The sequence below is a fragment of the Eptatretus burgeri genome, chromosome 2, assembly GCF_056783735.1.
Source record: "Eptatretus burgeri isolate ZD-2024b chromosome 2, Ebu_testis_v1, whole genome shotgun sequence".
NCBI classification, from domain to species: Eukaryota; Metazoa; Chordata; class Myxini; order Myxiniformes; family Myxinidae; genus Eptatretus; species Eptatretus burgeri.
In genome coordinates this window covers 64,796,640-64,812,699 of record NC_140962.1, presented here as the reverse complement: position 1 = coordinate 64,812,699, position 16,060 = coordinate 64,796,640, and positions in this window count along the sequence as shown.

Genomic DNA, 16,060 nt, shown 5'->3' with positions numbered 1-16,060 from the left:
CCATTATTATTGTGCTACTGCCTTTAGTATGAGATAAAAAAATAATATTATATGTTACATGAAGGTCTTCATTCGCTACAACGAAGGAATGAACTCTTCCCATAACAATTAGCTCACTCCCGCAACCACTCCTCACATAGTTAAAGTGAGTTATTTATATTAGACAGTTAAACTAACACATAAGCATGGACTTAAGACAGATGGTCGTCTAAAAATTAGTGGTCTAAAGCTCTCAATGGTCAAGGGTCCAAGCTGTCTAACGTATCTAAAGGGTGTAAGGGGTCTAAATGGTGTTAAGATCTAAAGGGTCTAAAGGGAGTGAAGGAACTTAAAGCATAGAAAGGTCAAAAGGGTCTGTGGAGTCTCAAGGTTTGAGAGGTCTGAAGGGTGAAGGGGTATAAAGTGTCGAAAGGATCTTAAAAGTAAAAAGGGTTATAGGGGTCTTGGGGTCTAGATGGATGTTGCAGTATTGTGGATCTTGTGACTCTAAGTGTCTTGAGGGTGTGAGGGGGACTTAAGGTTTTGGGGGTCTTCGGGGTCATGGGGAGGGGCTTAAGGGTCTTGATGGACTTCAGGGTCTTCAGTGCTTTAGGGTTATAGAGGGTCTCGGGTCTCAGCAGTCTAAAGCATCGAAATGCTTCAAAGCTACATCCCAATAGTACGTGTTGCTGTTTGGATTAACTGTCTAAAGTCCGTGTTGATATGTCTGCATTGTGATTGTGTAGTTAGAAATCACATGTGTCATTTTATTATTCTAGTCTTTTCTACAAGCCATTTCCTGCATTCTATATATCAGTAGCACATTCTCCTCACAGACGACACTGAAACCACTTCAAACAGGTTTCATGAATGCCTGAGAGTATATATTGCACCAAAACCCAATGCTGAGGTGGCTCCTCCTATTGACGTGGGGATGAGGCTTGAGTGAAAGGGGGGGCTTGAGTGGCATTATGCAGCTTTCTTTGGTTAAAACAGCATGGGGAGAGTATCGTTATGTTTGTGGGGTCGATGGAGGAATTTCATAGAAAAGATAGGATTGTATGAAGTAGCTTGGTCTGTGGAAGTGTAGGAGACATCTCAATGTAAATGAAGGAGGGAAACTGTGAGCTTAAGTGTTATGTGTCACCCATGGTGGGCGGTGCTGTGTTAATTAAGCAGGGTTTAAGGATAATTTCTCCCAGTATGTGATTGTCCCCTGTGACCTTTTCCTATGTTTTGCATTTCAAGACCGGCGATAAAAAGGGATCATGTCCTTAAAAACAACAACCGAGCTGCACATTCCAAGCAGGCAAGAAACCCCACCTCCAAGAATGGCAACGAGCAAACCACACCCCTGGCATGGATGATGAATGGGTGTGACGTCAGAGATGGGAGGGAGTGAAAATTGGGGTCAGGACACGTGGAAGGGGCAGTCGAGAAGCAAGTGAGGAGATGGCGGTTGGAAGAGAAAAACATTATGGCTGGCCTTCCCGCGACATGATGAAGAAGGATGCATGATTCTTGTATTCGTGCTGAGATGAATTTACTTGTGTGATGGAGCAATATGCTGCCCATTGACTGTTTGGCTGGGTCGTGTGAGACTGCACCTCGGAGCCTCGTGTTGTGCCATTGGGGAAGAAAGCGGCACAATTTTGCAGAGTAGCGACATCGCGACATCAGCAATCTCAGTCGTGAGGAGGAACTTTAATGACAGCTTCTGGGCCCTTAATGAAAGGACCCTTCTGAGCCCTGGTGTTGAATATCACCACCCAAACTACCTCCCGTATGCTTCCTGCCAAGAGAACAGCTTGGCACCATTTTGGGCGTGTTTTTTCATTCAGTGACAATGTGGCTTGGCAAAACCTCAAGCCCCAGAAACTCATCTCTGGGCACACAGCAAAGTGCCGAGAGAAAGGGAGGATGTTTCTTTTGGTATTCTGTTCCCTTGTCTGTATTAAAGTCTGTGTGGAGGCATCTCAAGTAGGAATTTAGTTTTCCCTCACTTTCCGTTTTCACCATCACGTTTGATTTATTTCCATTATGAATATTTAATTTTTGTCCATTAAACCCGTATTTGTTTAAGTTGCTTGGGTTTCCTATTTGTCGTGGGTTCAAGTATAAACCATGATGTATGCCTACGTCCTTGCTGCCTTTCCTTTCCGTGCATGCCATAATCTCCAAGGATCATGTTTTCGCCTCCAAAGCAGAAAACCGTTTGGCGATCTGTTCAGGCTGGATCTGTTCGTTATGTAAAACAGCCCGCACAGAGACTGTTGGGGTTGGAATGTCATCAATAGGAAAATTGCCTGGTGTTGGCTTAATGGAGTGGTGGGTGGGCTTGGAATCTTAGGATCCTGTGTTCAAATCATGCTTGGCTGTTGAATTAATACCAGGTTGGGTTGACTCAGCCTGTCATCCTTCAGAGGTTGGCAAAATGAGTACCAGCTTGCTGGTATCCTGTGTCGGAGTGGTGACCTGTCCAGGATTGTGAAATGAAGGGATTGTGCCGGGAACGCCAGGAGGGCATCCGGCCATAAAAAAAATCCGGCCGGCCGTGTGTGTGTGTGTGTGTGTGTGTGTGTGTGTGTGTGTGTGTGTGTGTGTGTGTGTGTGTGTGTGTGCGCGCGCGCGCGCACCACTCCCCCTTGGGAAATCCTGGCAATGGGCCTGTCTATATAAAAATTGTTTTCGAAGCAATATTATCAATAAAATCGATGTCATTATTTTTGGAACAGCCATAATTACCATCATTTTGAAAGGACACATTATTCATTTTGAGATTTCTTTTCACATTTGTTTTTTAAGAAAAGGTGGAGTTTGTCAAGTAGTGAGAATGCCAAGTTGTAGTGAGACAGTTAATGACATTTAAGGATCCACATACAAACTCCAGGAAATTAACAGAAATGTTAAAACAGTTGAGTGAAGAAAAGTATTCTCACAAGATTAGGTGGTCGAAAATGGCAAGTTAATTTGAAGACCAAGTAGGATTACTTGATGCAGATTTTAATCGATGTGCTCAGCAGACAGGGATGGAAAGTGGGTGACCTTGATTGATCAGAACTGCTAAACGAGGTCACAGGGACAGAGATAAATGGAGCAGATCGGTAAATGTGATGTGTCGAGAGCTCCCTATAGACTGAGTCTCTCCTTGCAATTCAAATAGTGCATTACCCAGAAACTCCAAGGCCTTTTCTTTTATGATAAATGATGCGGCATTCTGGCAAAGGTTTGCAGTCTGGTGATACAGAAAAGGCACAGCAGGAGCCAAGGATATGATTGGATTTAAGTCAGCTGGCCAGCTCTTGCACCTGGTTTAAACTGCTATCCCACTGGGAAGGAGCCATTACGATGTAGACATTCAACAGACACAAAAAGAGTGGGAAATAAGAAATCGATCTCAAAGAAGAAAGAGAAAAGAAATTAGTATTCTTGCCATAAAGCAGTAAAACAAAATCAAACTAGAGGGGGAGCACTTGGGAGAGTGCGAAACCTCTGCTGCCAATACTGCTGGGTCACTCATGTGAACCTGATATCCTATTCATTAAATATGATGTCAACAGTGCTGACAGAGTTATAGTTCTTTTCTCCAACATTTTTTTTTTGGGGGAGGGGGTTGGAAATCACTTAAAACATGTAGAAATGCAAAAAAAAGAAATCAAATTTTGTTGAAAAAAAAGTTGCAAAAATCTTTTTTCTCTAACAATTTTTTTTTTGGGGGGAGGGGTTTGAAATCACTTAAAACATGTATAAATGCAAAAAAAAAAAATTTTTTTCTCTAAATTTTTTTTTGGGGGGGGGAGTTGGAAATCACTTAAAACATGTAGAAATGCAAAAAAAATTGGGGGGGGGGTTGTAAATCACTTAAAACATGTAGAAATGCAAAAAAACAATTTTTGTCTAACAATTTTTTTTTGGGGGGGGGTTGGAAATCACTTAAAACATGTAGAAATGCAAAAAAAAATTTCTTTTTTCTCTCACTTTTTTTGGGGGGGGGACCAAGTTCAAAATCTAATGGCATGATCCTTGGACCATACCTAACACCCCCACCAAGTTTCGTCGAAATCCGTCAAGGAGTTTTTCCGTAATACTGTTCACAAACAAACAAACAGAAAGGGGTGAAAACAGTAACCTCCGATCTTCGATGGCGGAAGTTAACTAGAGGGGGAGCACCCGGTAGAGTGCAAAACCTCCGCCACCAATACTGCTCGGTCACTCAAGTGAACCTGATATCCTATTCATTCAATTTGACATCAACAGTGCTCACAGAGTTATAGTTTCCAACTTTCCCTTTTACTTTTAACTTTTACATACTCAATTCATTCGTCATAACGAGATTCCTTGAAACAGAAATTGATTTTACGTGGGTATATCCACCTGAAGTTCCAAAATCAGCCGCAATTATAATTTGGCATGTTTTTTTTGTTGGAAATCACTTATAACATGAAGAAATGCAAAAAAAAAAAATTTTTAATATTATTTTCAAATTGGCCGCCATAGCGGCCATATTAGATTTTGGACCAAGTCCAAAATCTAATGGCATGATCCTTGGACCATACCTAATCCCCCCACCAAGTTTCGTCGAAATACGTCAAGGAGTTTTTCCGTAATACTGTTCACAAACAAACAAACAAACAAACATAAAGGGGTGAAAACAGTAACCTCCGATCTTCGATGGCGGAGGTTAACAAAAAGCACCACAAAAACTCAGATACTTTTGTACCTTTTTACCTCCACCATCGAAGGTGAAGGAGGTTATGTTTTCACCCCTTTCTGTCTGTTTGTCTGTGTGCAGGATATCTCAAAAAGTTACACACGGCTCTGGATGAAATTTTGTGGACAGGTTCGGCGTATGACAAGGACGAGATGATTAGATTTTGCTGAAGATCCGGATTCGGATCCGACTACTTGAATTAAGTGATTCTTCACCATTGAGAGACAGGGCTAAACTGATATACAGTACAGCATATCTCAAAAAGTTGTGGACAGATTCGTGTGTGGCAAGGACGAATACATTCGATTTTCGCGAAGATCTGATTCCGGATCTGGATGCGAAAATTATTCCATTTTTAAAGTTATTCTTCACCGCTGAGAGATTGGGGCAAAAACGACACAGAGCCTGATATTTCCAAAATTTATTGATTGGGCCCGATATGTTCTCGTGGCTCAGGTATTGCATGGCGGAGGAATGCGCTCTATTGAGTTCCCTTCTAGTTTATGTCGTGCAGTGATGTTAGTGGATTTCCAAGCAGATGGAAGACGATCTAGTCTAGTGGAAATGACAGGATTAAAAGGGCAGAGAGGATGGGAAAGAACAGCAGAGCAGGGTTTTTAGGGCACGTGAGCTGACGCCATCTGGTCCAGTTTTAGTCAGAGTCGAGGGTTGAAAATAAGTCACTCACTGCGTCCACTTTCGCTAGTACCTCAGGGGCCTCCATCTGGCCATCCCCCAGGCAGATGCCTGGCCCATCCCCATCTCCTTGAGATGCTGATCAACCTGATGCAACCACGAGGGACATGGTTGACCCATTGGCCTGCTCCACTCACGAGACTCCCTTGCTGAGATAATCTGGTTAGTAGGATCAGTCAGTAAATCGAGCCACATGTCCACACAGCCACAGCTGACATCTGAGTCAGTCCACAAAGTCCAACCAGCGATATCCAAGGATTCTCTGAAGAGACCTGATACCGAAGGAGTTAAATCTCCGTCTCAGATCCCTGGTCAGAGTCCAAGTCTCACATCCATAAAGCAAGACTGGAAGCACCAAGGACCTGAAGTCTCGAACTTTTGTCCTCCCGCACAGGTACCGGCAGCACCGTACCCCATGATCCAGTGAATCCATTATTCCCCAGGCCTGACCCAGACGTCTGTTGACCTCTGGCTCACAACCAGCAGAGACATGAATATCACTGCCAAGGTAAGTGAATCTCTCGTGACCTCAACATCCTCACCACAAACAGGTACAGACAGGATAGCAGCATTCAAGATGTCATTGAAAGCCTGGATCTTAGTTATGACCCAGGAAACCCGTAATCCCAGCGGCTCCAACTCCTCATTCAGCACCTCAAGGGTCCCCAAAAGGATATCCAGAGTCTCCGCAAAGATGACTGCATGATCTACGAAATCAAGGTCAATGATATTGACATTCCCAAACAATGCACCGCAGCTCGTCTCTCCAACATCCTCCCCAGAATTCAATCTATACAAGTGCTGAAATGCGTGGGGCCACTACACATCCCTGACAAACTCCAGCAACGACTGGAAATAAGTCAGAGATGATATCACCACATCTCACAGCACTCAGTACCAGAGTATAGTTCAGACATCAGATCGATCAGTTTTGGTGGCACCCCACGAAGACCAAGAATCCTCCAGAGGGCATCCTGATTCACTAAATCAAACGCTTTGCAGAGATCAACATCGGCTGCAAGCAGCTGCTGCCGAAACTCTCATCTGCGTTCAGTGAGGACCCGAAGAGCAAGGATGTGGTCAGTAGTTGACCTCTGGTGTAAGGCCTGACTGCGCCTCCTTTGGTGCAAAAGACAAAGACACCAGGAGCAGTTGGGTATCACAGGCAAGGATGGGTACCGAGAGTGAATGGCTGGGGATGCAAGGTTTTGAAAGACACACACAGAATTGAGACTTTGTCTTTTACGAGCAGTCGGCTGTGGTGCCATTTGAAGAGAGGGAAGGAATGGATGGAAGAGGTGCATACTCCAGAGACAGACTTAACAAGGTGCCACCAGGTTTTAGAGGGGGAAAGCAAGTTTGAACGTGCTTTCTTGAGGTTCAACATGTGTTGTTTTCTGACCCTTCTGAAAGTGGACACACACTTGTGGGCTTTTTGGAATGCACTGAGATTGCCTTCGGTTGGATTTGCCTTCCTGGCATAAAAGTAAGCTGTTAAGTCTGCACTTGAGGCAAAGAGGGTATCTCAGTGCATCAGTAAGTGCTCCAAATGAAAAAAAGAAATCTCAGTGCATTTCAAAAAATGTTTGGAATATAGCTGCTGGTTTGTATTAATCGTAAATGGTTTCATACATTAAATCTAGTGTGTGTGTGTGTGTGTGTGTGTGTGTGTGTGTGTGTGTGTGTGTGTGTGTGTGTGTGTGTGTGTGTGTGTGTGTGTGTGTGTGTGTGTCTGTGTGTGACATCCACTGCCACTGTTGGCTTGTCTTCACAGTCAATAGTAGGAATTCAATAACTCTCATCCATGGCTATTTCTCGTATTTTATATATTTCTGTAAGTCCGATTTGCATCCAGGAACACATTTACGATAAACAATTCTGAAATTGCCACTCTTTCAATTAAATGTTGAAAATTACGTTTAAAATACTATTTGAATTATATATTTCGCACTAGCAACAGAAGGTTAAAAGTGTCTGTGATAACAGAAATCGCTAAAAACGTATACAGTACAAATGGTACATGCGCAAAAAGGCCTCATTAGCATTCATAGGTCATTTTGAAAGTCCCTAAGATCATCATCACACCATTTGAAAGCCTTTATCCCTGAGCAGGGGTCAGCTTTTTGCAGGCTCCAATCATGGTACCCTTTCTTGTGGCAATTTTTTTTACGGCCGAATGTCCTTCCTGACGCCAACCTTTTCGTCGCCTTCGACCCTGCAGGGATAATTACCAGTATACTGGTGCTCATTTTGCCGACCTTCGGAAGGATCACAAGCTGAGTAAACCCCCCTGATGCTAACTCAGCGGCCAGCGGGACTCGAACTCAGGACCCCAAGGATCCCAAGCCACCACCTTAACCACTGAGCCACACCAGACTCATGAAAGTACCTAAGATATGAGAAAAAAAAGGATAAGGATCACTTACATAAAAATATTAAATAAACACTTTAACAACAGAACCCGTTGGGTTCCCGTTGTGACAGCGGTTGAGGAAAAAAAATCATTTCAAGAAAAAAAAGACAAAGATAACTCCAGCAAACTATACTGTTGAGGTTGTTTGCATTGATCAAATTATCCTGAAGAGTACTTGACTGAATCGGGAATTGATTTTTTTTATATTTTTTTTTCGTTGCCCGATTTGAACGAAACTTGATACTGCATACCGCAGCCAAACGGTGAGTAAGGTAGCCCTAAATTTTTTGCGTTATCGTGTACAGTTTTGGCTGTATTTCGGGAACATACATACATATATTCATATATATATATATATATATATATATATATATATATATATATATATATATATATACACACACAAACATATATACATATATACATACATATATACATATATACATACATATATACAGGTAGTCGTCGACTTACGACCGCGATCTGTTCCGACCAACCAGTCGTAAGTCGATTTGGTTGTAAGTCGACCAACCTTTATTTTTACCTTTATTTATAGTGTATAGGCCTATGCAAAAATTACCGTATGTATTTTTTACTGTATAATGATATAATAATCATCTGTAAGTCATATTTTATTAACATTTTCTTTGTTCATTGTTGTTATAACCATGGTTATAGAAACAATTTTCATTGTTACTCTATAACGTTTTTACGTCCGTCAGGTTTATGTCAATTTGACATCGTTTATGGCACTATCATTAAAATTTCAAAACCCTATATTTATTTATTTTATGTTATTTTCTAATAGCATAGATTAATATGAACGCATAGCTTTTGGAATTTTTGAAAATGACTGAATATTTTTCGAGATATTCAAGTTTTACATTTTCAATATCGGCTGTATTTGGGGACAATATGTAATACATTTATTATATGTAACGAGTTGTGTCCAATACCCATTAGGAAATTCTGTAAAAATAACACAAAAATAGATACAATGTCAATAACGTGCTTTATTACTGAAAAAAGACATATAAAACCATATATCAGCATTTAGGAAATATTGTAAGCAATACAACTGAAGATAAATAAATGACCTTGGGAATGACCTTGACCTTATTTCTCAACGTCAAAGCGCGGATATCGTGAAATCAGAAATGTACGGATATTACATAATAATGGTAGAATGTAAGATAAAATGCCAATAAAACACCTGTATTACTCATAAAAAACATGTAAAACTATATATCACCATGCTTGTAATATTGTAAACAAGACAAATAATGAAAATAAACAGGTGCACGGCCATCTTGGTCTTGATGAATGGATCAATTTCTGTTTTTTTTCGCTCATTAATAAAGATGCGATTTTGGACCGCAATTTTCTCCCCTTGGACCTAACCCTCCTCCTATAAAGCAGATATCAAAATGACCAGTTAGTATTCATTGTTATGCTAGTCTTTATCTTTTACGTGCTGCTTTCAAGGAATATGCGATATATTGACAACTTTTGGGTCTGATCTTCCATCCAAACATGCAGCAATTTCTCCATTTCGTGGATGGGCCTGGTCCATTGCGTCATTATAACCGTCGATCGCAAGGGTGCAGAACCTTTCACAGCTTCACGAATCCTTTCTTTATCTTTCAAAATCGTCGACACAGTAGAGGGTGATAACTTAAGATCACGTGCGATCACATTCTCTTTCTTTCCTCCTTTGTACTGTTTGATCACCTGCAATTTCGTGGAGAGATCAATGGCCTTTTTTCCTTCTTGGCAGGTTGAGGAGTAGACAACGATAATTTCCTCTTGGTAGACATCTTGGGGGTTTGAAGTAAAAAATTTAAGACAAACGAATACGGATAAACTGTGCTATACCGAGACCACGCTAACACGCGAGCACTGACGGGCGCTGGGGCGGAAACTGAGCAGTCTGAGTGGGCGGAGATGCGGAGCAGTCTGGTCGTAAAGTGGTCGTGGTCGTAAAGTCGAACAGTCGTAAGTCGATGACTACCTGTATGTATGTATGTGTGTGTGTGTGTGTGTATATATATATATATATATATATATATATATATATATATATATATATATATATATATATATATATATATATATATATATACATATCTGTCTTTCTTTCTCTTTCTCTCTCTCTCTCTCTCTCTCTCTCTCTCTCTCTCTCTCTCTCTCTCTCTCTCTCTCTCTCTCTCTCTCTCTCTCTCTCTCTCTCTCTCTCTCTCTCTCTCTCTCTGTTTGGTCTGCAACCAATGGGTGTGGGTTCACGACATCACTTGTGGAAAATGCCACATCATTCTGAGGGAACTTTCAACGCAGCCCCGCCCCACCCTTTATGCACCCAATGGCATAGCGAGAGCTTCCAGCCACCGCCTCCCACGCCCCGCACACGCAAAATGCCCACTCATACAGTTCTGCACTGTACCACGCCTGCGAGAAAAACCGCACCTCACAGGCCACAGCGTGTACCAAGTGCCATGAGCATGCATGTGAGAATGGGGCAGAGTCCCATGCAGTGAAGGTAACCCAGTCAGCTTAAAGTACTGTTCATTGTGCGGTCCGGGATCCACTGGCGGCCCTTGGTGGCCTAAAGTGTGGCCTCTGATGTGCAGCCGATAATACACAAATGTAAAAACTCTCTGTCATAATTCGTCATAAGTGCTATCAAATTGACCCAATGGTTTCAAATGAGTGTTCCAAAGCGAAGCATAAATGTAACTTAACTACATCAGTCGATGGCAGGATACAAACAATTATGCTTGCAGCACAGTTAACCATAACGAAGAAGAGTATGTAGAGACATGGCGTAAGAGCAGCCATTATGGAATCCTGCAGGTGGTGTTGCGGCTCTCACACTGATGTCTTCTCGGCAAAAGTGGCCCCCCTCTAAAAAAAATAGTGAAGATCACTAGCCTAAAGGGTCAAGGGGTCGACGCAGTCTATAAGGTCAATGGATGTAAGGGGTCTAAAAGGTCTGAAATTATCTACTAGGGTCTTTAGGGGGTCTAAAAGGTCTCAACTATCTAAGTAGGGTCAATGGGTCTGAAGAGTCAAGGGGTGTAAGCAGTCTAAAGGGTGTACAGGAAGAAAGGGTCTTCAAAGGTCCAAAGGGTCTAAAAAGTCCAAAATGGTCTAAAGGGGTTGAAAAGGTCGAAGGGGTTGAAAATGTGTAATGTCTCTGAAGGTATAAATCTTTAAAAGCGATGTTCCAATAGTCCATAATTAATAGACATCATTAATCGACATAATCAAGCAAGATTCATTAAGGTAAAATTACTAGATGAACTCACGGTCCAACTCAAACAGTTTGTATTTAATGGACATACTCGTGTGGATCGACCAATAGTTCACCTCGACGAGGATTCACCATCTACCCGTGTTTTTTGGCTTTATATACAGTAGATACCAGTATACAGATATCAAGTGAATCGGATTAAATTTGACGATATATGTGACCTTTGACCTTTTGACCAATTAACCTCAACAAACATAGGCTTCCAGCTTGTTACCACCTGAGCATGTAAGTTCCCCTTTAATGCATTTTAGTTGTAAGCCGTGTGCTGAAATTAAATAAAGGCACGAACACTGGTGCGGATTTTTCCCACGATTGAAGGAAAACGCCTTTCCTTCTTTCACTTCCTCTCATGTTTACCTCCTCCCAAAGCCGCTCCCCCCTCCAACCCCATGGATGTCTCTGAGCAGTATTTAGTATGACCTGTTTGAACGTGCTGTTTTAATGTACCCCATTTTGTTCAATCCTGTACTAATAATGGCAGACAGGACCATCGCTTCCCCTCAAGACCCCCTACCAAATGCAAGGAGAAACCCCCCTCCTCAAGTCCCAATACCAAACGCAAGTCGAGAACACCCCTGTCCCTCCCAACTTTGCCCTCTTCCCACTCCCCTTCTCTCTCTCCTCCATCCACCCCACTCCCACCCCCCTCCTGGAGTGTATAGTGACATGTGGTGAGGCGTCGCTCCCCCCCCTTCCTGGCTCACCCAACACTCCTCGCCCCCCCCCTGTAAGTCTCACTGGTAAGCCGGATCTTGATCCGGATCTTCACCAAAATCGAATCAAGTCATCCTTGTCACACACTTAATCTATCCACCAAGTGTCATCCGAATCTGTCCACAACTTTTTGACATGTTGTGCTATATATCTCACACTGGTGAAGAATCACTGAAAAAATTATCGGATCCGAAGTCGGATCTTCACGAAAACTGAATCAATTCTTCCTTGTTACATACCCAACCTCTCCAGCAAATTTAGTCTGAATCCGTCCACAACGTTTTGAGATATCCTGTTCACATATAGACAGACAGGGGGTGAATCCAAAACCTCCACCCACCGTTGGTGGCAGATGTGATGAAATAATTCTCATATTCGGATCCGGATCCTCACCAATATTGAATCAATTCGTCCTTGTCACACACAACCTGGCCACCTAGTTTCGTCCGAATCCATTCATAACTTTTTTGAGATATCCTGCTCAGAGACAAACAAACAGGGGTGAAACATCACCTCCGTCCACCTTGGGTGGTGGGGATAATTAAAGAATATGGATGCATATCTTCAATATCATGACAAATTCATGTTTGAAATCGTGATGTGAGAAAGCTTGGCATTGATTTAAGTGGACTCATACTTTTTCACCCCAATGTATTGTTTCATTGGATGAAGGTTTTCACCGCAGCTCGGGCAGCCGCACGACCGGAGCTGGTTAGAGCAGGAACTTCAAATTTGTCCAGGGTTCCGGAGATAACTCAGCTACTCTTCATCAAAAGACAACATAGGATATTTAATGTCCACAAGGAATCGATGTTTGCGAATGGTTTCCTTGGTTAGTTTCCAAAATTATGGACGACGCAGTCATTGATGCATCGCCCCTGCCTGCGAACCACCGGGGTGACAGTTTATCTCCGGTCGAGAATCGAATCCAAACTAGACAGGAAAGAAGGTAAGCACATTACTTCTTTGCCTTCTAGTCAGACTCTCTATGAAGCTTCGATAATTTTTTTGTTAAAGCTGGAAAGCAACATGAACTCTCTGTTGTTGGCTTCAAGTGAAAATTTTCTGAACATGAAAAACACAAATGGGAGCAATGAGAAAGAGATCAAAATGTCATTTTTGTACAACTAGTGCGTAGGCTATAAATACTGTCCAAGAGATATCTGATGAACTCAATGAATTTCTGCCAAGACAAGTATAATATTCAACTCGTTTTTCTCCCATGTGTTCCCCAATGTTTATCATTGTAAAGAAGCCCAGTTCATAATATCCACTCCATATTCCAGGTGGTTAAGAAAGTATTTACTATTGAAGCGATGAGAAACAGCACACCCCTTCAAAACTTGTGATGGGCATTACTTGAATGTAGGTCAAACATTTTATGGCATCATTCATCAAGCAAAGAAAGACTCCAAAGAACCCCTGATTAAAAGAGACGATGGTGAATTATTTCATCATGGAAATTTGTCGTGAGTGAATTGGTTTGGAATCTTAAAATCAAAATCGATATGAAGTCAATCAACTGCCATTACAAAGACATAAAATGTGAACAGGCATTGTTGTACAGATAAAATAAAATAAACCTTAAGGTACAGTAGATATTGATTCCCTTTTTCATGACAGAAGAAACAAAAGTTTATTTAAAACTTGTTGGACTTGTTACATGCTTATGGAATACCAGTATCTGCGAAGGTAGTGAAATAATATAAACAATGCAGGATGTGAGACTGTTGACCACCGTGAGAAACCAGGTGTGGCTGACGTTTCAAACCTCAGCCATTCATGAGTGAAAAGGAAAGGAAGGTGGGTGCAGTGAGGATCATGAAGTCATGTGTGTGGCTCAAACACCAAAGGTGAGGAGTCAACGAACGAAATGACGATCAAATATTGAGGTCCAGGTGTGGGTGGAGGGAGGGTTAACATTTTGTGAGACAGATCGTATGCCAAAGGGATAAGATCAAGATTCTTTTAATCGGTTTATCACTAGTACCTTCTTTTCGTTGATAGATGCATTTTACACTCTTATCATCTTTTCGTTTAATTGATAAAATCCATCCATTTAGTTAATAAAATCCATTAAAAAGTTATTTGGTTGAACCAGTCTCGTTTAAACTACATGGTGCATTGGGCATACCTTTGTTGCCCATAGTGTGTGTGTGTGTGTGTGTGTGTGTGTGTGTGTGTGTGTGTGTGTGTGTGTGTGTGTGTGTGTGTGTGTGTTTGTGTGTGTGTGTGTGTGTGTGTGTGTGTGTGTTTGTGTGTGTGTGTGTGTGTGTGTGTGTGTCCACAACTCCAAAACCATCAAACCTATCAGCCTGAAACTTTGCATGCAAAGTAAGGGAATTCCAAGGTAATGCAAGAGTGAAAATTGCATGTTTGGGTTAATTAAAACACCCCTTTTGAAGATAATTAACGGCCTTATTTCGTTATATCCATTATCAAGGCTTCATCCTTGGTCAGCCCCTGTATCAGCACTCTGTCAGCTCACTGGGGTCTTAATTTGCCATTTTTTTGGCCTGCTCAACAATGCCTTGACTTGAAATAGGCCAAAATGGTTTCTTGATGATGAAGCACTCAAGATATTTTTTGGACTTTCCTCAATCATATCATCAAATGCCTGATCTTCATAGCTACAGATCGCTCGATACATTGCGATGCTTTTAAACACCTGGAGACGCCAGTGTTCGTGCATTTATTTCATTTGTGCACATGCGATAAGCTCGAGAATCTCTGATAGTGAGCCAAAAAAAATTTTAAAATGCAGAATTGACTACAACAGCAGTTCCGACTGGTAAAAAAAAGTGTTCATTTGTCCAATTCGGACCATTGATAGCAGCAAAAGCAAGGCACTTGCAAACTCAGCACATCCCCAGGGCATGTCCTTTTAAATGAAAATAAAGGCAGTTAGGGGGGAAATAACTAAGGTATGCCACCTTAAAAGTAACGCCAATGGAACGTGGCTAAGTGTTGCTGCTCTCGCCTCAGCGACCGACATTAGGTCCCATCCCAAGGTAGACAGGTGCTTAAAAGCAGTGCTTCATATATACTGCACTTTCCAAACTCGGTGGAATCATCCTGTACTCCCCTCTGACCTATTTGCTGCTGATGGATGAGTAGGCAATATGTCGACTGATAAAGTTTTGACAGCATGTCATTCAAAAGGTCCAGAAGTGAAGTTTGGAACTATTTTGGGAAGGTTAAAGAAGACGGCCCAAAAGTTGCATGCTCACTTGGTTCAACAGACCCTGCTCATCACAGTAATATGTCCAATATGCTGAAACATTTGAAAACCAAACTCCAGAGAGAGCACCGATGAATGACAGTTGAGAATGTGCACTCTAAGAAATGAAAGTCTGCAACAACAACAAGATCGCTTTAGCAATCGACAATTGAAAACACTCTCACCCTGGTAAAGCCCCGGTATGCTACCTTCCCTACCTGTCACGCTGCGTTCCCTTCCCCTCATGCTGCCTTCCCCTATCCTCATGCTGTCTTCCCCTCCCCTTTCCCCCATGCTGCCTTCCCTTCCCCCACCACTTCTTGGCATCTCAAGGAGATGGGGATGGGAATGGGCCAGGTATCTGCATCGGGAATGCCAGGAAGCCCCTGTATTACTGGCCGAAAGTGGATGCAGCGACCTGCTGCTTTGACGCATGCTCCCATACCTGACCTGACCCCCTCCTCGCTCCCCCTTCCCCTCCTCTCCCCCCCAACCTCCTTGGCCCCACCCCCCTACGGGAGTGTCCAGCGATGCGTGGTGAGGCGTCACTCTCTCCCACCTCCTCGCTCTCCACCATCCTCACTTCCCACTAATCCCTGCTCCCCCACCCCTGCTCGCTCTCCTCCTTCCTCTCTCTTTTTCCCCCTTCCCCTCCTCACTCTCCCCTCCCTCCTCCACCCCTGCTCACTCTCCTCCTCCTCTCTCTTTTTCCCCCTTCCCCTCCTCACTCTCCCCTCCCTCCTCCACCCCTCCCCGCTCCCCTTCCTCAATCTCTTTTCTCCTATCCTATCCTATCCTATCCTATCCTATCTTATCCTATCCTATCCTCTTCCCTTCTTTCTCACTCCCACCCTCTCCCTCTCTCCCTCCCACCCTCACCCTCTCTCTCCCTCCCACCCTCTCCCTCTCTCCCACCCTTACCGCCTCCATCTCTCTCCCTCTCTTCTCCATCTCTCTCCCTCTCTTTCCCACCCCTCTCTCTCACACTCTTCTCGTTCTCTCTCCAACCCCTCTCCC